The sequence below is a fragment of the Amblyomma americanum genome, chromosome 11 (genome assembly GCF_052857255.1).
Source record: "Amblyomma americanum isolate KBUSLIRL-KWMA chromosome 11, ASM5285725v1, whole genome shotgun sequence".
Classification (NCBI taxonomy): domain Eukaryota; kingdom Metazoa; phylum Arthropoda; class Arachnida; order Ixodida; family Ixodidae; genus Amblyomma; species Amblyomma americanum.
Window position 1 is genome coordinate 102,736,574 of NC_135507.1, and position 22,030 is coordinate 102,758,603.

The 22,030-nt window shown below is 45.6% G+C and overlaps 1 protein-coding gene across 3 annotated transcripts in view; it reads right to left on the bottom strand.

The window, feature by feature from the left end:
* The window catches only part of LOC144110178 (uncharacterized), a 315,005-nt gene that overhangs the window by 260,406 nt on the left and 32,569 nt on the right, over positions 1-22,030 (bottom strand). The window lies entirely within an intron of this gene.

The window sequence follows — 22,030 nt, forward strand, 5'->3', positions numbered from 1 at the left end:
CAACGGGAATCCACCGGTGACCCGTAGGGTGGTAGGTGTAGTGGTAGAATGTGCCGTGTTGAAATCTGAACTGGCGAAGCTGGCGGGCCCCGCCGCGGTGGCTCAGTGGTTAGGGCGCTCGACTACTGATCCGGAGTTCCCGGGCTCGAACCCGACCGCGGCGGCTGCGTTTTTATGGAGGAAAAACGCTAAGGCGCCCGTGTGCTGTGCGATGTCAGTGCACGTTAAAGATCCCCAGGTGGTCGAAATTATTCCGGAGCCCTCCACTACGGACCTATTTGTTCCTCTCTTTTTTCACTCCCTCCTTTATCCCTTCCCTTACGGTGCGGTTCAGGTGTCGAACGATATATGAGACAGATACTGCGCCATTTCCTTTCCACCAAAAACCAATTATAATTATATATAAGCTGGCGGCGCGAGCGACTGTTGGGTGCCGCTGATTGGCCTCGGAGACGATCGATGATAGTGCGGCAGTATGGATCAGCCAGCTGATGGGAGGGCAAATCGGGGTGGACGTCGACTGGTGCAACAACAATGGGTACACAATCCTGATGGAGGTCGGACGCCTGAGGTGAAGGGCACGTTGTTGAGGGGGCCGCAGCGTGAGTCCGGGAGTCAGGCAACGGGCATCGAAACAGGGCGTCAGCGTCGAGGTGTTTTCTCCCGGATTTGTCGGTGATAGTGAAGGTGTACTCTTGAAGACGTAGCACCCAGCGACCCAAACGGCCGGACAAGTTCTTCAGTGTCGACAGCCAACAGAGCGCGTGATGATCGGTGACAATGGTGAAGTGACGGCCGTACAAATAGGGGCGAAATTTCTGGATTGCCCAAACAACGGCGAGACACTGTTGCTCTGTTAAGGTGTAGTTACGCACAGCTGTAGTAAGAGAACGGCTGGCGTACGCTACAACCTGCTCTTGGTTGGCATCATTGCGTTGTAAGAGAACAGCCCCAAGGCCTTCTCCACTGGCGTCGGTACAGAGAATGGTGGGGGCTGCCTCATCAAAATGGCGAAGCACAGGCGTTGAAGTGAGCGCCTGCTTGAGGGCTTGGAAGGCGTCTTCGCATTCAGTGGACCACAGATAAAGCGTCTGAGAAGTCAATAGTTTATGGAGGGGGGACGCTATGGATGCAAAATTACGTATGAAACGGCGGAAGTAGGACGCTAAGCCCAGGAAGCTGCGAAGTTCTTTCAGGCGCTGGGGGCGAGGAAAACTGAGGACAGCGGCAATTTTTTCAGGATCAGGTCGGATTCCGGCCTTACTAACGATGTGGCCGAGTACTTTGATGCTTTTGCTGGCAAAGTGGCACTTTTTGGTATTTAATTGAAGACCGTCTTTCGCAAGGCACGTGAGAACTGCGTTGAGACGGTGCAAGTTCTGGGAAAAGTCGGACGACAAGATGATAATGTCATCCAGATAGCAAAGGCAGGTCTTCCATTTCACGCCCCGTAGCACGGTGTCAATCATGCGCTCAAATGTGGCCGAGGCATTGCACAGTCCGAAAGGCATCACATTGAATTCGTAAAGACCGTCCGGGGTAACAAATGCGGTCTTCTTGTCTGATTCGTGCATGGGGATTTGCCAATATCCCGAGCGGAGGTCGAGGCTTGAAAAGTACTCAGCGCCTTTGAGGCAGTCCAACGCGTCGTCGATGCGAGGGAGCGGGTACTCATCTTTATGGGTTATCTTGTTAAGGGCACGGTTATCCACGCAGAAACGAATGGAGCCATCCTTTTTACGGACGAGAACGACAGGAGATGACCAGGAGCTTGTAGACGGTCGAATGATGTGGCGCGAAAGCATGCCTGCAACCTGGTCCTCAATGATCTTGCACTCAGATGCGGAAACGCGGTACGGACGGCGCCGTACAATAGCTGAGCCGTCCGTCTCTATGCGATGGGACGTTACAGAAGTCTGGCCTAATGCGGACGTGCACACATCAAAGGAGTTCTGGTGGGTCATAAGAACTTCTAGTAAGGCTGTCGACTGCTCAGACGTAAGGTCAGCGCTGATGGCGGCTGCGAGCGCAGAGGAAGAACACGGAGCGGGAGTATCAGCTGGTAACAGAGCACATGAAATCGGGTCGGTGTCGAGAGGATCAGGTTTACCCTCAAACAGGAACCCAATAGTAGCGCTTTTGCGTAGTAACATGGATTGGCTGGTGGTGTTCAGCGCCGTGATGACCGCGCAACCACGGACGAAAGATGTAAGGCAAGAGGCAAGAGCGATGCCTTGGGAGGTCCAGCGTGGCGAAGGCATGACTAAGGCATCGCCGTCAAAAGCGAAGTCTTAAGTTTCAAGGATGAGCTGTTCACGGCCAGGGGGCAGGGCGAAGTCTGCAGCAGCGACCACACGTGGTGGCGAACAGTCAGACCAGGGTGCCAAGTCAGGATCTGCTATGCGGATGAGGCGGTCGTTGCAAGAGATGAGGGCAAAAGAAGACGAGAAAAAGTCCCGCCCCAGGATTATCGGATGAACGCAGGATGGGAGGATTACGAATTCAATATGATAGCGCTGGTTAGCGATGAAAACACGCACAGTGCATTGGCCAGTGGGGTGGATGAGCGTGCCGTTGGCTCCACGGAGAGGCGAACCGGTGTATGGAGTTGTGACTTTGCGCAGGCGGGAACACAGGGCAAGGTGAATGACGGAGAAAGCGGCGCCCGTGTCTATGAGAGCTTGAGTCCACACCCCTTCAACACACACTGTCAACATATTCGACAGGCGGTCAGGAGGAATTTTAGAGTTCGCACGGCAAGCAGCTTTCCCTCCAAAAACTGCTTCGTTTAGTTTTCCGGGCTAGGAGTGAAGGGCTGCGAGGCGGGACGAAGAGGTGATGAGCGGCGAAAAGGTGAAGGGGAGCGGAGGCGAGTAGAACGGGAGGACCGAGTGATGTCCTGGGAGTTTGGAGGCGAGGGGGAGCGACGGTAAATTTGGGAGAACGGCGAGGTGGAAGTATCAGGCTGGCGCACAGGTGCACGTTCGAAAGCAGCGTAACCGCGTCGTTCATCTTGCTGTCGAGGTGTCTGAGGGGTGGCAGGAGCCACGGCGCAGGTGAAAGCGGCCCGCCCATCTTTGATGACGCTCCGCAAGTCAGGTGTAGCAGGAGGGATATTAAAGGTGGGAGGGCCGAGAGTGGTGGGCTGCCCGTAGAGTTCCTCGCGTATCAGGGCACGGATGACGGAACGGAGGTTCCCATCGACGAGGACGCTGCCATCACTGAGGTTTGGCTGAAGGCGGCATGACTGCAGCTCGTCCAGGCGCTGGCATGTGGAGGTAATGGCAGGTACGCTAGAGGGGTTCTGGGCTATCAACGCGTTGAAAGCAACGGTCCCAATGCCCTTAAAAATGTGGCGAACGCGCTCCGACTCAGGCATGTCAGCACTAACGCGGAGGCAAAGAGCAAGAACGTCCTTGATGTAAGAGGTGTAGGACTCCCCAGGCTGCTGAAGCCGCGCGGCAAGCTTCTTCTTGGCTAGCACAGAGCGGCCTGTCGGCGTGCCGAAAATTTGCCGCAGTTGCTGTGTGAATGTATTCCAGTCGGCGATGTCATCTTCGTGATTAAGAAACCACGTCTTTGCGACGTCAGTCAAGTAAAAGACGACATTCAGCACCTTGTGGGAGTCATCCCACCGGTTGAACGTACTAACCCTGGTGTAGTTGTCGAGCCAGTCGTCGACGTCGTCGCCACGAAGTCCGTCGAAGACCTGAGGGTCGCATTGACGGCCAGTGATGGTCCAGGCTGGGGCAGCCGCAGCAGCCGGGGAAGGCGACGGGGATGAGCGCGTTCCGTTGCCTTCCTCCATACCTGATGGCTGCAGACGCCAAAGACGGCCTGATCGGAGCTCCAGGGAGAGCGAAAGACGGGTCCGAAGCGAGAGGTAGGGGATACGAATAGCACCTCCACCACTTGTGAGCCACCGCTTGCACAGGCGTCTTTTATTCGGGAACAGCTGGACACACAACGCGCGCTCCCCGGAGCCCAGGCAAGCGACGATGATGATGATGGGGATATACAGATGAAAGAGGTGAAAGTTCGCGCAAAACGCTCACAATATATATATATATATATATATATATATATATATATATATATATATATATATATATATATATATATATATATATATATATATATATATATACTACTTTTTCGATTCTGTGGAGGAAGCCGAGGTATTATCTGCATGCAAGCAGCTTGAGGAGCCCTGGATTCCTATTAAGCATAGGCAGTCAAAGGCGTACACACACTTTGTGAAGCATTTGCATAGGGCGACAGATCATAATAGGTACAGTGCTATGACAGCTAAAAATGTATATAATCGTATTATCAAAACCATTTATAGCCTAAAAAATGACTAAGAATGCACCGCAAAATATTTAGCTGGTGGTGCAAGATATTAATTAGGGATGACATTTCAAAGAAAGTTGACTTCTGACGGAGTTAGATTGTCAATTTTTATGCCTCTATTGTGAAAACTATTTAAAATTTTGGGTAGGCGGCACATAAGCATTTGATGACCACAATTATTTCGGGACCTGGGAACTTTGCACACATCTGTATGACGAGTTTGTCGTACTGGTTCAGACTTCCAAGTTTGCTTTTTCAGTGAATGTCTTGCAATGTCTTCGAGAACTGAAAAAAAATTTGTTTTCATTGTCTTTGGTTCCATATTTGCTGAATTTTAGGAAGGATATATTTTTCACAGACAGGTGCGGCCTTCAATAATACGGAAGATTATGTTTGCACTATTAGAAGCTTGTTGATTTGTGTTTCAGTGCCGAGCGTCATACCAAATGCATTACTGTATGTGAGAGGCAAATAATGCACTTTAAATTAAAAGCTTCGCTGACACAGGAAAACTGTGTATATTTTTACTGCTCATGCCTACATCGTGACTAACTTGCTGAGCGATGAAATCAAACTAATCGTCCTGCAATAGAAAATACACAGCAAGGATCTTACCAAAGTATTAACAATTTCAATCTTTGCCGAGTTGAATGTTACGTTTAGATCTGTTGGAATATGTCTACTTTTTATGTGAAAAATAACTGCTGTTGTTTTGTTGGTATTAACTTCGAGGGAGTTCTACATGGACCAAGTGTTCAGTTTGCGAACAAACACTTTTGCTTGCTGTACTAACTCAGCTGGACAGGAAAAATCATACATATATTCTGATGTTGTCCGCATACACTTTAATAAGCTTTCCTGTGAGAAAATGAAGAAGCGTCTACCAAAAAAGGTGTAGTCAAGATGACAGAGACGTTTCGAGTTCCACATAAAAACCTTGTGGTGGGAGCCTTGATTTTTTTATATGTATTCACCGGACCCGACGAGATTTCGTCAAACCTCAAATTTCGATAAGCTTCCTTCTTTATGTATATAGGCTACGACATTTCCGTAAAAGCTTAACAGAAACGAAACAACAATGTTCTCTTGATTGACTGAAACTTTTTCTTTACTTCCTATTGAAATTCATATATGGATACAAATTGCCACTCTTCGTGAAGTAGGGCTTCAAAAAATTCTAATGTAAGGCCTCTAACGCGACTTCCTTTATGATTTTAAAACAGCGTATTGCGATCAATAAAATAAAAAGCTGGTGTGATGTCTACAAATATACTGATGATTTGAAGTTTGTGTTCAAAGTTACGGAAGATGAATTCCTTTAGGTCAAGGTGCAGAAGTTCTCTTGAACTTTTTGAAAACCGTTTTGAGCATTTGAGAGAGATAGGTGCTTTCAAACAGAGGAGGCTAACTGCTTTGCAAGAACTTTCTCTTAAAACTTGGAGAATATTGGGAGGTTAGAAACTGGAGCGTAATTCCCGATGTGCAATTTATAACCCTTCTTGAGCAGGGTTACAGCCCCTGCAAACTTCATAAGAGGAGAACATATGGCTGTGGAAAACAGAGAGTATTATTATACACTAAAATGGGAGCTGTTTGATATATGTGTTGAATTGGACGTATCTGTAAGCCATCGGCATCACAACTGGATGCATTATTAAGTTTCTGAAATATTAAACAAACGTCTGCAGGATTACATATGGCTGTAAGAAAATTTTGTTGGCTGAAAGGCAAAAGATTATTTAGCGGCTGTGATGCCTGCACAGGGTGTCTGTACGAAACAATTATTTAACGCGTTAACCATGTCCTCTCCAGTTCAACGGTTCCTTTGCATACAGTAAGATAATGTCTATTACTTCGCAGTTTACAACAGTTTCCGGCACAAGACAAAACTTGTGGCAAATAAAATGCATTTTTCATTCTCCTTAGTTTTTCAGAGGGTTCTTTAGTGCAAGCTTCCGCCCGCTAGTCGGAGATGGTCTTTGGGCTTTTATCTTTTTCTCACCTTCTGCGCTCTAGTGCTATATTTTCTGTGAGAAAAGTTCCTTCACACGACATTTTTTTTGTAACCTGTCCCCGTACGCCCTCATATACTCTTAGAGAACGGTTACAGTCCATGCTCCTTGCAAACAAGTCGAAATGGCATTGCTACTTCTTTGTTAGAGCCATGTGGGCTAAGCGGCATTCTGGCCAGAGTATTTGTGCGCCCAAAATGGATGCAGCACTCAAAGCACCCAAAGGGGCTGCCCTCTGAAGAAATGATGTCACACACGCAACGTTTTACCGCAGCTCGTATCTGCTTTACCGTCCCAAAAGCGGGGCGAATACTTAAGGAGACTTTTGTTACCTTAAACAACATTATTCTTCGAGGGAACCTTATGAACCCGCACCGAACGCCCTTGAGGCGGCCTGATAGGAGTCCGCCAACAGAATTTGCCGGCCTTGATAACCCGCACGCAATTCTTCCGAGGCCCGCATGCGCTTCGGAGGTAGGACACAGGTGTTTGTTTAATACTGACGCAGAAAGTAAAAAGACACACATGCAGCGTTTACTGCGCAGGCGAGGCTGTAATTATTCTATTGACTGCCTAAAAACTCCTCCCGTCAGTCGTTTGGGTTGCGAAAAACGCGTGACCGTTATCTGAATGAGCAAGGGTGTACATGATCCCTGATAAAATTCTTTACCTAAGGGCTCTTAACACATAGCTCAGTTAGCTTATGCACTTAATGTGTTGCTTGCACAGAACGCGCCCGCTCATAATGGTAAGCGCTCGCCGGTTTGGTAAAAAAGCCTACGGGCGCGCCTACGAAGTTCTTGCTACTCTTGCTAAGCTTTGTGTGTAGGCGGTGCAATAATAATAATATTGATAATTCTTTTATTGACAATAATATAAAACTAATACATGCGTAGGCCTTCCAAAGCCATTGCTGGCTGGAGCGGCAGTGCCTGTCAGTCAGCAAAATCATTCACAGTACCCCAAACCACAATCATTATACAATGTAAATTACGAGCATTTTAGATGAAGCGCTGAAACACAGCGACGTGCGCGGAGAAAATGACTATCCTGATAATAGACACAAGCACATGTTTATCAGGCTCTCATGGTAGAACGGGAATGGCGCATGCACAAACATAAGCAATAGAGGTAACAAAAAAAGGGTCTCTAAAGATAAAAACACAAGTGTACTTTTGCAAACTGATACGACTTAATCTTTTCTTTAACCTATGTTTAAGTTTTGCACACAGGTGCGGGGGTTAAATCGTTGAAATAAGTGTGAGCGGGATCAGGGCTTGTTCTAGTGCCACAAACACCAAAAACGGTCTTTGGGTCTTAAAAGGAAGCTGAAACGGTTTTCAAATTGCATGAAACGTTGTGGATGGGAAGAAGGGACTTTGAAAATCATGTGTGTAAATTTCGTTTCCGGAAGCGCCGAATGGGGGGACGGAACTGGCGGAAGTGACGCCATTCAGGGGTAGTCTGCCGGCCGTCCTGCTTTGCTTGCTGCTTTTCGGCCCGCGCTTTGGTGAACGACGGATCCAAAATTTGCAAAATGCAGTTCTCAAGCCAGCTGAAGCAACGAGCTACGCAGCAACACAGTCAGTGTTGGCCGGAGATCCCGGAGATGACGTCACGACGATCCCGGCCATTCGCGGCGTTCGCTCGGCGCCCTGAGACGCTGGTGCCCGTTTTATTTCAAAAATCAGCTTTTTGCGTTTATTTCCGCCCTTTTCGAATGCGATATTCTTTTTCAGCGGACTAAAGCTATAAAATGCCGCATGGAACTCAATTCTTTCGAAAAGTGCTTCAGCTTCCCTTTAAGCAACGGTAGAAAACATACGGAACTAGGAATTCATTGGACCAGAAATATTTCAAGAGAGCCGTGTACATCAGGATTATTAAAATTTGACATCGAGAGCACTCAGACATAACTCATAAAACATAACTCAGAAACATAACTCATAAGGGAGTGCAATATAGAATTTAATCTCCTGTGCCAGTGAACTGCACAGTGCAGATAAATTGTAGTTTTCATTACTGAAAAAAGCACATGTACAGTAGGCCAGACATGGCGCGAAGTCCTTTACAAACGCAAGCAAAGTGACTGTTCCAAGAAAGGTTCCTGTTAAGCTACAAGCCCAGATATACTTGGCTACAGATGAATGCTGTGTTGTGTCGTGTTTTATGGCATATAGGCAACTCAGGCCATCATGCACCAAAATCAAGGTATAGGAAAATTTTTTCTTCAGAATTTTATAGAAATAATAATTATCGCAGGTATAGAGAGCCTAAAACATTGTTTTGTATTACCTTGTGAGAAAAAGAACAGTTTTATGAACGGCTAGTATTAAAAGTATTTAAGAGGATTGGGTAAAGTCAGCAAGCCATCCTTTGCTGGAGCTAGAATGTAAATCCTCCCAACTATTAAAACAAAACCTCAGTCTTCCTCCCAAGAATGTGAAAGTCACTGAGGTGTATAAAAAATGAAGCGAAGCAGTGGGTATAAATTTAGAGTTTGTGGAGAAATCTGTTTCAATTAAAACGCTAGCACACAAGACCTATAGACAATTGCATATATTCTCCCAAAAGTAACAGTGAGTGTAAAGTGTTTACTATAAAACTCAGTAAAGTACATTTTCCTTAGTTTTTGTACTTTTGTGCATGGTAATAAAATGTGATTAACTGTTAGCCTATTTCCACACCCGTCCCAAACAGGTTTGTCTTCACCTTCACCTGTGAATAGAAAGTTGTGTGTGAGGTGTGTTTGTGGCCTATACTGAGGCGACAAAAAATAACTTCAATAAAACGCTCGTGGTGGCAACATGACTTCCATTCACCTAAAATTGTCTTCACCAGTTTGTTGTTTACTTCGGTGCTGCAAGCCGACTGCAATTATTTTCTTAATTTCTTATATTTTCCTTCGAAACTCATGCAATCGTTAACAGCTGCGTTTGCTTTCTTTATCGCCCTGCCTTATGCTTGAGCTGCGCACAAGTCTGCGCTCTCGTTGCGTTTAATTCCGACATGACTCGGTACCCAGCACACTTATGATTTGTACTTGAGCTGTGGCGGTTGTTATGCTGTGTATGCTGTCACCAAGCAGTGGAGTTATTGCATTTTTAGAATGAAGGGCTGTGAGTACACTTAGCGAGTCTGTGTAAGTAATGCTCTTTGAGAAGGTTCTCCTTTACTATTTTTAAAGGCTACTCAGGTGGTGTAACATTCGGTAATGAAGTTGGAGGCCCACTGTCGAATACTTCCTGCTTCATCCCAATTCCCTTGTACCACTGCGCTTCCAACGTAAACATCTGTTTATGAACCATCTGCGTAAAAAGCTGTGAAAGTACTGTACCTTCCCGTGAGCGCAAGAAATTCTTGTAATATATGTTGTTGTGGAGTTTGTTTTTTACGGAAATGTGTAAGAGTGAAATCGCAGATTGCAGGAATATTGTATCATGGAGGCAGTGGATCTCGTCTTCGAGCAACGCCAGGTAATGTGTCTAGGACGCGGATGATTTGGCACATCTCTTCAAAATGCAAGAGCAGTGGCCCGGTAGTTTGTGGGTTTGTTGTTAAAGAGTGTTCTAGACGGGCACTTTGTGATTATTTGGTTACGGATGTGTTTAAGTAGTGAACGGATGTTTAGACTGTATAAACATGTGAGCATCGTTCTTCGGTCTGTAAGTGATGGCTCGTTGGTTTTTACATAGACTTTTTATGGCCGACGTCCTGTATGCACCCGTGGAAAGACGTAAACCTAAATTATGTACTGGGTCCAGTCGCTTAAGGTACGCTGGTCTCGCTGACCTATACGCTGTACATTCGTAATCCGCGGTAGAGCGTACCACCGAGCGGTAAATTTAAAAAAGACATGTCCTATCCCCCCTCCCCCCCCCCCCCCCTCATCGTTTTCGTAACAGTATTTTGACCATGTTCAGTGATTGAGAAGCTTTCTTTTTCAACGCGTGTATGTGAGGCAGGAAAGTGGGTTTTGTGTCGAAAGTTATGCCAATAAATTTGTGTTCATTTTTTACCGTTAATTAAATATGGTTCAGATGTAGTCAGGGATTTGTCTGCAAGCTTCATTTAAATGAGAAATGAATGGCCACTGTTTTCCGTGGAGAAAAGCAGAAACCATTCTTGTCCGCCCGTGTTACCAGTTTGCTTATTATTAACTGCACTTTCCTATCACACGTTGATATGTTGGAAGATATGCAGGCTATCCAAGGTCGTCGACATAGACTGAAGATTCTTACTCCCAGATTAAGAAATAGCTATCGTTCACGGACAATATCAAACTCCTAATTAACAAAAGGAGACGTAAATTTATACAATACATGCAACGTGGAGATTAGCAGCTATATAAATTTCTAGAGGATTTGGGTAATGATATTGCAGGCGAAATGAAAGCGTCTAAAGAAAATTACTTTCGCAAACTTGGGTCTAAGGTAAAAAGAATTTTAAACAGCTTCGGATGCGGGTTAAGTCAAACCCCAAGAACGATGTCGGCATTCCGACGACTGCTCTAAGAAAACACTATTAATAATGACAACCGATAAGGCAAACTGCTTTAATGATTACTTCGAGTCGGTTTTTCCAATGACCGTACCTAGCGATCTGCCGGTTGACTCAAGCTGTATTTCTGAGCACATGCCTGTTATCCCCATTGACAGCTTGGGAATATTCAAATTACTTGAAAAAACAGATGCGAATTCAGCTTCTGGTCCACACTGTACTCCGAACGTTGTTTTCAATTCTTGCGCTAGAACTTCTTCTGAATATCTAGCCGTAATATTTATTACGTCCCTTAGTAAATGTGATTTACCGGAAGACAGGAAAATGGGTCACGTTGTGCCTGTTCACAAGGGCGGGCTTCGGAACCAGGTGATTAACCATAGGCCGATATCTCTAACACGTTTTTGGTTCAAGACCTTGGAACATATTATCTTTTCAAACCTATTCAACCATTCCCATAATAATAACTTTTTGTTGGCTTCCAGCATGGGTTTTGCTCTGGCAGGTGTTCAGTTACGTAGTTAAACGAGTTTTCACATGACATTTTCTCTACCTATGAACAGTGCCTGGAAACCGATAGCGTATTATTAGATTTAATTACAAAAAGCGTTTGATACGGTTTCCCACACCCTTCTTGCCACGACGCAGCTGGCGTACGTCGTGGTAAAGCGTGGGGAGTGCCGCCGAGGGGGAGCAGGGGAAAGCGCCGACAAAAGGGAGAGGCTCTCATGGCGGCGTCGCGCGCGAGTTTCGGGAGCCTCGGCCTAAGCGAGGGGGAATGGTCTGTTTTTGGAAGTCGGTCGGTCAGAAACAGGAGACGACGACAGGACGGCTCGGGTGGGCCAGCGCCGGAGGCGAGCGGGCATCCGGGCACCCTAGGCCAGAACGGCTAATAAGACGCATGTGTCGTAAATGGTTTCTCTCCCCTCGTTGTGGCATTTTTCTAGTTAGCCACGGCAGCTTGCAGCTAGCCGTGTGTTCGATATTTTGTGCTTTTATTCTGCGTTGCAAGGCGTGTGTTTTATATTGTGTGCTTTTATTTTGTGTTGTGATATGTTGCGTCTGATATGTGGCGGGAAAGTCACCTATTGGCTGAGGGTGTAGTTTTGGCGGGAGGACGAGGAGATTGGTGCGCGCTAAGGGCAGCGCGAGAGGTTGGTTGGTGGCAGCCGGACAGATCGGCCGTGTGCGGCCGGTGGTGGTCCCGGGGTCGCGGAGTTGGAGAAGCGAGTTCCTTGAGCGGCGGCCGGGCGGGTTGGCCTTGTGGTGGCCGACGGTGGCCCGGAGTCGCTAGAGTTTGGAGTTTTGCCTTTTTTAGTTAAAGCGGAGAGGCCGAAATCTTTCGGCATATGTAAATCAGCTTTGTAAATATTGTAATAAATAACTTTTTGAGGACAGCCTTTCCAAGCGCCAACGTCAGAAGACCTGCACGCCTGTCTCAAACTCGCCAGTCGCGAAGTACGTCCCCCGGGTCACTCACGAGACTCGCCCTCTACCACACCACGTCAACATCTGGATGCAACAACATCGACAGCAAGAGAGAGGGAAAAAATCGTGACTCTTCTTCTCCACAAGTTATCCACTCTTGGCTTGCCACATAACATACTTTCCTGGATTTAAAATTATTTAAAAGGACGCTTTCAAAAGGGTTCAATTAATGGTTCTCAATACCATGCGGTTTCTGTACTTTCATGTGTGCCGCAGAGGTGAATGCTTGGTCCACTGTTGTTCTTGGTCTATATAAATGAGATTGGCTACGACATTACTTCCAAAATTTGACTTTATGACGAGGACTGCGTCTTGTACCGGCAAATAAAACATGATACCGACAGTTTAGAGCTCCAAAATGACCTCAGCCCTATTTCGTGTTGGTGCCACACCTGACATAAATTTAAGCGTGTCAAAATGATAGCATATTCGCTTTACTCGAAAGCATAAACCGATAAATACGTAGTACGATTTAAACAGCAAATTATTTCTCATGCAAACGATGAAAAATGTTTAGGCTTAACATTTAGTTCAGACTTGTCGAGGAACCGTCATATTGGTAGCTTAACTCTGAAAGCTGGCCGCTGTTTAAATTTTATTGAAAAACTTGAAACATGCGCCTCAAAAGATCAAAGTATTATGCATCACAAATGTCTGCCCTATGTAGAATACGCATGCGTCCTATGGAGCCCGTACACACAAAGCCTTGAAAACTTCAAAATATTCAGAACTGAGCCGCCCGTTTTGTGTCCGATAACTATTCGCTCCAAAGCTGCATCACTGGCATCAAAAAAAAAATCGAGATGGCGTCTGCTTTCCCCTCGCCAGGAATTCTTTCGACTCAGTTTTTTACGAGGTGCGGCACTAAATAAAGATGACGATGTTTTCCCACTCACATACATTTGGCAGCGTCGAAATCGTCCGAATCATATTAAAGGGATACCAGAGCGTATATCAGTTTTTGAAGTCGTTTTTTCAATGCACAATCAGATCATGGAACCTAATCCGCGCGATATAGGTCTGGTTGTATCAAACTCCGAATTTACCGCAACGTTAAAGGCAGCCCTTGCTTAGTAGTGATATTGTTGGTCTGTATGTCAACCTTCTTCCGAAACATTCATTTTACTTGCCGTGTTTTAAACTTTGTATAATTGTGGTATGTGCCTCGATATGACCATGCATTTGTTTTTCATTTCAAGTGTGAATTTACATCGTAAATTTGAGCGCATGCTGTTCCTATACGTCCCTACCGAATTGTTGGCATTATACAGTGTTACTGCTTGTGCTCATTTACGCATTCTTTTCACAGGCGTTCAAGCCGCAAAATTAAAAACCGCCCAAACTTATATTGGCACTCTTGAAACCTGCCCTATTGGCTTCTTTTCTCATTTTACACTAAACACAAGCATTTGTCATTACTGTACTTAAAAACTTCATAGCTCGCTCGTACTGCCCAACTTTCCAACATGTAACGCGCCCAGCACATCGTGAAGATATTTATATATTTATATGAATAAACTAGAAAGCTACATCATGGGCCGTTTTAGTAAGGGCCACGATGAAACAATGAAGAGTGCACACGTACTGTGACACGGTTATAGCTAATGCCCACATGCATACAGCGAAAATGTCTCAAGATGTTAAGATGAGTGCATCATTATGCGTAGAATAAAATCTTCTGTCTGCAATACGAGAAAAAGCAACGGTGAAGCACGTTTTCATCATAACCTGTAACATTTTTAAGGAAACATTCCGAGTAACAAGCGCAGCACCCCCGCCGCGGTCACTCTGCACCCCGCAGCAGCTGAATACCCTCGCAGCGCTGCGCCTGCTGCGATTAGCACTGCAGCCCTCGAAACGCTGTAGCGGCATCTCTGCTTTTATCTAAAGCAGATAGAGATGCCGCTACAGGTTTCGAGGGCTGCAGTGTAATCGCAGGGAGCAGCGCTGCGAGGGTATCAGCTGCTAGCGGGGTGCAGAGCTGACGCCGGACGGGGGCTAGCTGCGCTTGGCTACTTCCGGTAAACGCGCGCATGCGCGGTGGGCTTTGTAAAATCGGTCTATTGCTTCGTTTGCTGCAATACAAGGGGATCAGTCTAGTTATTATAATATTTATTATTAAGGAATATATTTCATTATAATAAATTATGTTATATGGTATTATATTATATTACATTGTATCATTTTATCTTATATTCTTCCTATTAAGTTTATTATTAAGGAACCTGGTCCTAGGCGAAGAATTTCAAAAACCCAAAAAAGCATCGTGGGACTCTTGGATTAATGCATTAAGTATTTGTTGGAAGTGCTTGCACTCGCTTCTTTCACCGGGAGGGCAACAACACTGGGAATGGAACAAACTATTTATCATCTTTTCTCAGGAAACATAAAGGAAAAAGTCCCTGAAGAGATCAAATAGAAGTAGATATAGCGAAGGTAAAGCGGAATCCTGAATTTTTCTTCGATGAGAAGCCTTCACTAACAGCTGTACGTACAAAATGTTGAATTCTCGCGATGAATTGACAAAGTTCATTGCGCTGTGTAGTCCCGTTTACTCCAAACCATTGTTATGCTTACGCTGTATGCATGCCATATGACCGGCGAACAGATGTTAGCGCGGCACATTAGGCGCCATCAAAGAATAACAAAGCCAGGACTTAGGGAATAACTTAGTTAAAGTAGTCAGGAAATTATTAGGAAAGAGTGGAGGTGATTGGCCTCGTACAGGGCGTGCTGGAGAGTAGAGGGAAATGCCACTGCCGTATATAATGGAAGTAACATTGCTGCGCAGCATATTATTGATCAATCAAAGGTCATCAATACTTGCTTCACCTAGTATCTGTCCCCAGTTATTTACGCGTTTTTCCTATTCTGGCACTTTTTTACCTTATTCATGGAGAATTTGACCTATGTATAGTAATTATTGAAGCTAGCGCGTCACTCTACTAAAATACGGTTTTGTTCAGACACCACACTGTCGTTAAATAAAGGTAGTTAAGCACATGCATATTTGCTTTTAGTCAAGGATCTGGAGGAATCCCGCCTGGTCGGGATGGTACATGATATTAATAAGTCGCACCGACCAAAAATAATAGTGTAATAACGTTTGGGCTCCCATGCGGCAGCCTAGTTCACAATGAGGCAAAACGTTGTGGTGGTGCTTCTTATATACGGCGTATATACGATCCCAGGCACTGTGCTAGGTCTGTGCTAGGTCTGCAGTAATTGCATGTTTTTATATTGGTACTCCTCCGTGAGTTTACTGTTCATGAAAGCAGCTTGGTATCGTGACCGTTATGAATACAAAGCTTAATTAAAGCTGGTCCTTGCGGCCTGGAAAACGTGTCTACGTTCCCCTTTGCACCATAATGGATGTACAGTCTTTGTAAAAAATATACAGCCCAGGGGTTTGCTTCCATGACGTGTAGCGGAGCTCCTTAGCACATGGGACAGTCCTAAGCTTGGGAGGGTTGAGGACTTAAGTTCCGCCTTCGCGAGATTAGGGTCCCTGAGCATACAGCAGGAGCCGCGCTGCAGGGCTCAGAAGCAGACTCCTTGGTTTCCGTACTTTGCACAGAGATTGGGCGCTTTTATTTAGTCTTGCAAAAGAGCAGGCGCCTGTGAAAAGACTGCGGTCCTTCACTCGGGTCGGGCATAAGGCAAATTAGAGGCATTGCACTGGAATGTGTACGCAGTACCTGCGAAATCGCTTTATGCATTCGACTTCGCTGGTAGAGCAGTTTTTTCTTTATCCGCGCTCTCTTTCAACATTTAGCTGTATGTAACATCAGCATGCGTCTGCATGCTGAGCTAAGGACGTTGGGAGAAGCGCATTGTTCTAGTACGGGATTTTAAAAGGTTTCACGCACTTTGCCGTAGATGGCCAACCGGGACGCATTCCAAAGCCTGAAATCACGAATTATGAGCATGTGCCCCTTGGTTCTGCTATTACAGCGCATTTCTAGAAGAGCTGCATTGAGAAACAAATGTAATGTTTTTGTATTAGAGGGGCCATGTCGAAAATCTTGGTGTGGAAGTGAAGCTGAGCCGCGAGAAAGGAGGAAGGAGAAAAAAAGAAGTATGCGGAGAAGTGGATACGATGAAGCAGCAAGTGTAGTGTTGCATGCTAATGACAAGCATGTCATGGGACGTCACCAAACCGGAAGGGACGTGGAAGGGACGACCGCAACGTGGAAGAGACGACCGGAAGTGACATCACCAAGCCCGTAGTACCGAACGGAATTAATGTGACAGAGGGATATTTCTGTACTCTTTTTCTACAGCCTGTTTTGTTAAACGAGGTCATTTCTGCATTCGGTCAGATAAGAAAACGCAGCTGTTGTAACATTGATGATATCCATCTGTCAAGCGCGTAATCGACAGTATTGCGCCTCCACTTCAATACATTTATAACTTGTGCATTGAAGCTGCCACTTTTCCAAAAGTTATGCGAACTGCCAAAGCTGTAGTCCTTCATTAAAAAGGAAATAAAAAGTAACCTGAAATTACCGACCAATTAGCATCCTGCCAGTTTTTTTAAAGGCCGTTGAGAAGGTAATAATTGCGCGTGTTGAGAGATTTTTTGAAGCTCACAGCCTAATTAGAAATTCCCAGCGCAGACTCAGAAAAAACAGGTCAGCAGAGCTCGCTCTACTTCACCAAAAAGAATTCATATTAGGCAGCCTCGAACGAAAGAATGTTGTAACCGGAATCTATTTTTACGAAACCATTTGACCGCATAAATCACAATATATTGTTTAATAATCTAGAATCTCATAAAATAAGAGGACAATCAATTTAGTTAATGAGATACTGTCTGCCATGTCCAACACAGTATGTCGATATTAAAAACTCTAAATAAACAACAACACACATTCTGTCTGGAATGCCACAGGGCAGCAAATTAAGGCCAGTGCTATTTAACGAATATATTAATGATATCCTCGCCCTACAACCTACCCCGCTTTTATCATGTATGCGAATGATACCAGCACGTTTATCCCTGGCAGTACTTGTGATCTCATACCACGTGAGCGAAATATGCTAAATAAGCTAGAAGCCTGGTCTAATGTTAATTCGTTGGCTTTTAATGTGGCGAAGTCAAAAATAGTTGTAGATATGCCATATAACCAATGACCTTTTCTACGAGTCAGGTAGAATTCAATAGTAAGCTCAGAATAGAGTTATCAGCCGAACTCTATTTAATGGGGCGTTGATTGGACTGGTGAGCAAACTTCCCACTCACATCCACATCATTGCCTATGCTTATGACATCTGCATCTGGGGTTCGGGTGAGACACGTCCGCAAATGCGTGCGAGATTACAACGTGCCGTGTCATCTACTTCAAGGTACCTACGGCGTCAGGGTATGCACTTAGCAGCCGAAAAATGTGCTGTAGTCGCATTCACGTGCAAGTCTCTCTGCCGCTGCCCGGTAACACTTCAAGAGGGTTGCAATACCATATGTCTCCCACCACAAATTTTTGGGCATTATCATTGACCGCGATCTGTCATGGTCGAGGCTTATAAATATATAAATATCAATCCGAATTGCCGTCAGACTATGCCCTGCCGCATCATCTCTTGCAGTCACCATGGGTGATGGCTCAGCCTTCAGTATGCCTGTATGTCCCTGGCATAATCCAGAAATCTGTGATGCCGGTTAGCGGCCTGAAGCAACTTGCTCTTGCCTACATCTGGTCATAATACCAAAACTGTGTCCACGTATACACGGATGGATCTGCGTCACCAAAGGCATCAACAGCAGCTTTCGCAATCCCCGCTCAGCAGACGACCCGCAGATTCATTTTAGGACACAAGTCTACTTCAACCGCTGCAGAGCTTGCGCGCCTTCAGGAAGCGACTCGCCACATCTGCGGAGAACCGCCTCAGGAGTGGTGCATTTTCACTGACTCTAAATCTCCACTACAAATTTTGGTATTCTCCCTACGCCACACCACCTACCAGGCTCTGGTTCTTGATATCACTAGACTCCTGTCAGCTGCTCAGGAAAAAGGTCACCGCATAGTGTTCCAGAGGATCCCTGGACACTGCGGACTCGATGGAATTGAGACCATCGACGCTGAAGCAAGGCGCGCCTTCAGCAGTGGCCTGCGTGCAGCTGTGCCGTTCTCTAGACCGGACACCACTTGTCACCTCTCGGGATCTATGAGGAGTGCGACGGCTAGATATTGGGCCCTGCCAGACACTCGACACATCCGCCCTAAATGGCTAGGTCCGGCGATGATCTTTTCTGTTCCTCGCGGATCACCCCGCCCTATTGCATGCAAAATACATAGGTTACGTTTAAACGTCGTCTTCACGCGCAATTACTTGTACGTAATTGGACAAGCGGACTCCTCGGACTGTACCACATGTGGCGTGCAAAATACTATAGAACATGTTTTAGTGTTGTGTCCAGCATATACACGTGAAAGACTCATGCTTGCATCTGCTTTGAAGTCTATAGACACAAGGCCCCTCTAGGAGGATTTGGCCCTCGGCGCTTGGCCGTATTGTTTGAAAACTCTACAGGCAACGCGAGCGCTCTCACGATTTTTAAGCGACACGGGCCTTGCCTCGCGTTTTTGAAGCTAGAAAGTGTGCCTTGTCTTTTTCGTCTTTTTTCATGTGCCTCCTCCCATAATGATCACCCCCCATCGTGACCCTCTTTTTTCTCATTTTCCATTCCCCAGTGCAGAGTAGCAGGAAAGATATTCATTTTTCTGGCCAACCTGTCTGCCTTTCCCGTCAATAAACCCTGTCCCTTTTAGGTGTAGCCTTTTCTTAACTCACGCAGTGCAATGAACATGTCTGCCACGTGCTATAAAAATTATCCAGAGCAGTTGGCCTCATTTACCGTCAGAAGAACTTATGGTCACTAATAGTCAAATTAGTTTTGTACAACTGCTTATTCTGCTCTCATTTGAATATCTGCACACAAGTATGCGCCACCACAACAAACACAAACTTCCAAAAACTATCACTGCACAAAAAAGGACGTTTAGAATAATGTATGGTTTACCTTACGGACATATAACCAGGCATCTATTCACGACATTCAGTATTGTAAGCGTGCTCAATCTGTTGTAATATAAGTTAATTAAGTGTTTTACAACTGAGCAAAAAGCCTTCCTAAACACAATTTCCCATTTAGCCTCACTCCAGCATTTCCAGGATCCATACCCACAACGTCCTAAGCCACGCTGGACTTTACCCGCTGCGCGTACTAATTACGGCTACCAAATGCTTAATTACCGGCTCCCACTATTTCTAAGCAGCTCAATTGGTTCAATATTGATATTCTTCGTGTTTCATTTTCGATCATTTCATGTTCCATCATTGAAAGCGTTTGTTCAAACTATTCTTCATCATGAGCAACACCACTACCGCTCTTTTATGAAGCATTATAATACGTGTTATTCTTTGTTGCATTTTCTTTTTTTTTTTCAGTTTTCCCTACATGTGCGTAAATGAGGCGTGCACAAAGTAAAAATATTTCTGCCTGTATGCCACTGCTTCGAAGGTGGTGAGAACCCAGTCAAACGTCTAGGCTTTTATTTCACCACCTCTGCCAATTCTGTACGCCATGACGGGAATAAACGCTATTATTTTTGTTATCATTATAAAGCCGGAAGAAAGCTTGTGTGACGACCAATGGAGAGGCGTCGAGCCATGCTCACGCATTATTGTCGGATTAACCCGTTGATCACCTTTGAATTTTTCCTTGTTGCTACGTCTGTTCTCGATACTCCTGAGCAGCGCAGTATGTTAGGTCTCCACAGCAATGACGTCTATCTACTCTTCTTGTAGTTTCATTCCTAAATTCTCCAAGTCGTGTCTTCGCACTCGTTAGTGGTGATTACGAAATTTCGTTATTATTGGCAGCGTACACGGATTATTACTTAACAATGCAACAGTTGCGAAATTTACGAATATTCAATTTTTTTCGTTCGAAACGATTACAGCATGGTTTTTATTCATGAACACAGAATTTTCTTTTAAAAGCCCTGAAAGATACTTCGGTGCCGCGCGTGTAATTTGATTGCACGTGAAGGCGAATAATGATTATTTGACAAAATGCCTTTAAAAACTGTAATTAACTAAAATATCTGTTTTTGTATTAGCGGTATGATGTAAGGTTATAAAGCGAAACTCAAGGCGGTCAAAATGGAAGGCGAGCGCAGTCTTGGAAATATCAGAATCCGCATCACGCTTCGAGATCTTGGAAAAAAAATCGCAGTGGCTTAGCTCGGCTATGCCAGGATTTACGTAACGAAAGCTAAGGCATAGTATGGTTAGCCTTGGTTAATCTTGATTGTAAGTCCAGGATAGTCTGGTTGCCTAGCTACGTTGTTGTCGCGTTAAAGACGAGACAACTGTTGTTGCGGCGCACGCGAGCTCTCCTTGCCAATCTTCCGACATGTTATCAGGCATGCGACGCAGCTAGCGAAGCGAGCGGAGGCGAGCGCAACGACGAGGAACGCCGTGTGACGTCATACCAAACGGCGGTGGCGAGCCGCGTGGTGTGACGTCATGCCAGGTGGCGCGGCGAGTGCGCAAAGCACACTAACCGTCTCAGATATCTCGGTGGACACCCGAACGGCGCCCTAAAGGGAGGAATAAAGGAGGGAGGGAAAGAAGAAAGAGAGAACTGAAAATTGAAAATTGCATTTTAAGGAAAGGCGCAGCGCTGCGCAGCGGTGAACACCTGTGGCTCGCTGCTACTAGTGGCGCATGCGCAGTTGCGACTAGGGAGTGAGAGAGAAATATTTGCGGCGAGGCGCGTATTGTGACGTCATGTGCCTCCTCGCAATGCGGCCACGGAGAAATCGCAAGTTCGCGGCCAGTAAAACTTTCCCTTTAAAACCGAAAAGACGACGGATGTAGAAAGAACAGACACCAGAAGCGCCGTTTTTTTTTAATTCCGAAGAGACGGTGCCGGATATCCTGCGGGTGTGGCTCTTGGATGGTTTTAGCCCGCCGCACAGAATTTACAGCTCTATTCGACAATAAGCACGCTTCGCCTGCCTAGAAGCAAAACGCGGACAAAGGTATTAAGGCTGCCAAATAATAATAATTGGTTTTTGGGGAAAGGAAATGCGCAGTATCTGTCTCATATATCGTTGGACACCTGAACCGCGCCGTAAGGGAAGGGATAAAGGTGGTGAAAAAAGAGAAGAAAGAGGCACCGTAATGGAGGTCTCCGGAATAATATCGACCACCTGGAGATCTTTAACGTGCACTGACATCGCAAAGCACACGGGCGCCTTAGCGTTTTGCCCCGATAAACATGCAGCCGCCGCGGTGGGGTTCGAACCTGGGAACTCCGGATCAGTAGCCGACAAAGCGATCGCGTTTTTAGAAGGACGGTCAAAACTGAAGAAACGGCTCAAGGTACTGGTAATGAACTGGAGTCGCGATGGTGCCGTTCGCGCTTATAAAAAAACGGCTGTTGCAGTGTCTCTCCTCTCGACGCCCGCCGTCTCTTGCGCTGTTTTTTTTTTCTAAGACGTCGTACCATCTAGCCATAATGTCAGTATGCTTCTAAATATCGAAAGGGAAAATAATGCTTTTCCAAGCTCTTTCAGTTTGTTTTGCCACGTTGCATATATCAGAAATTTTATAAAGTGAGCTTGCCTTCTATCTTGACAGCCTTTATTTGTCATTATAATCTT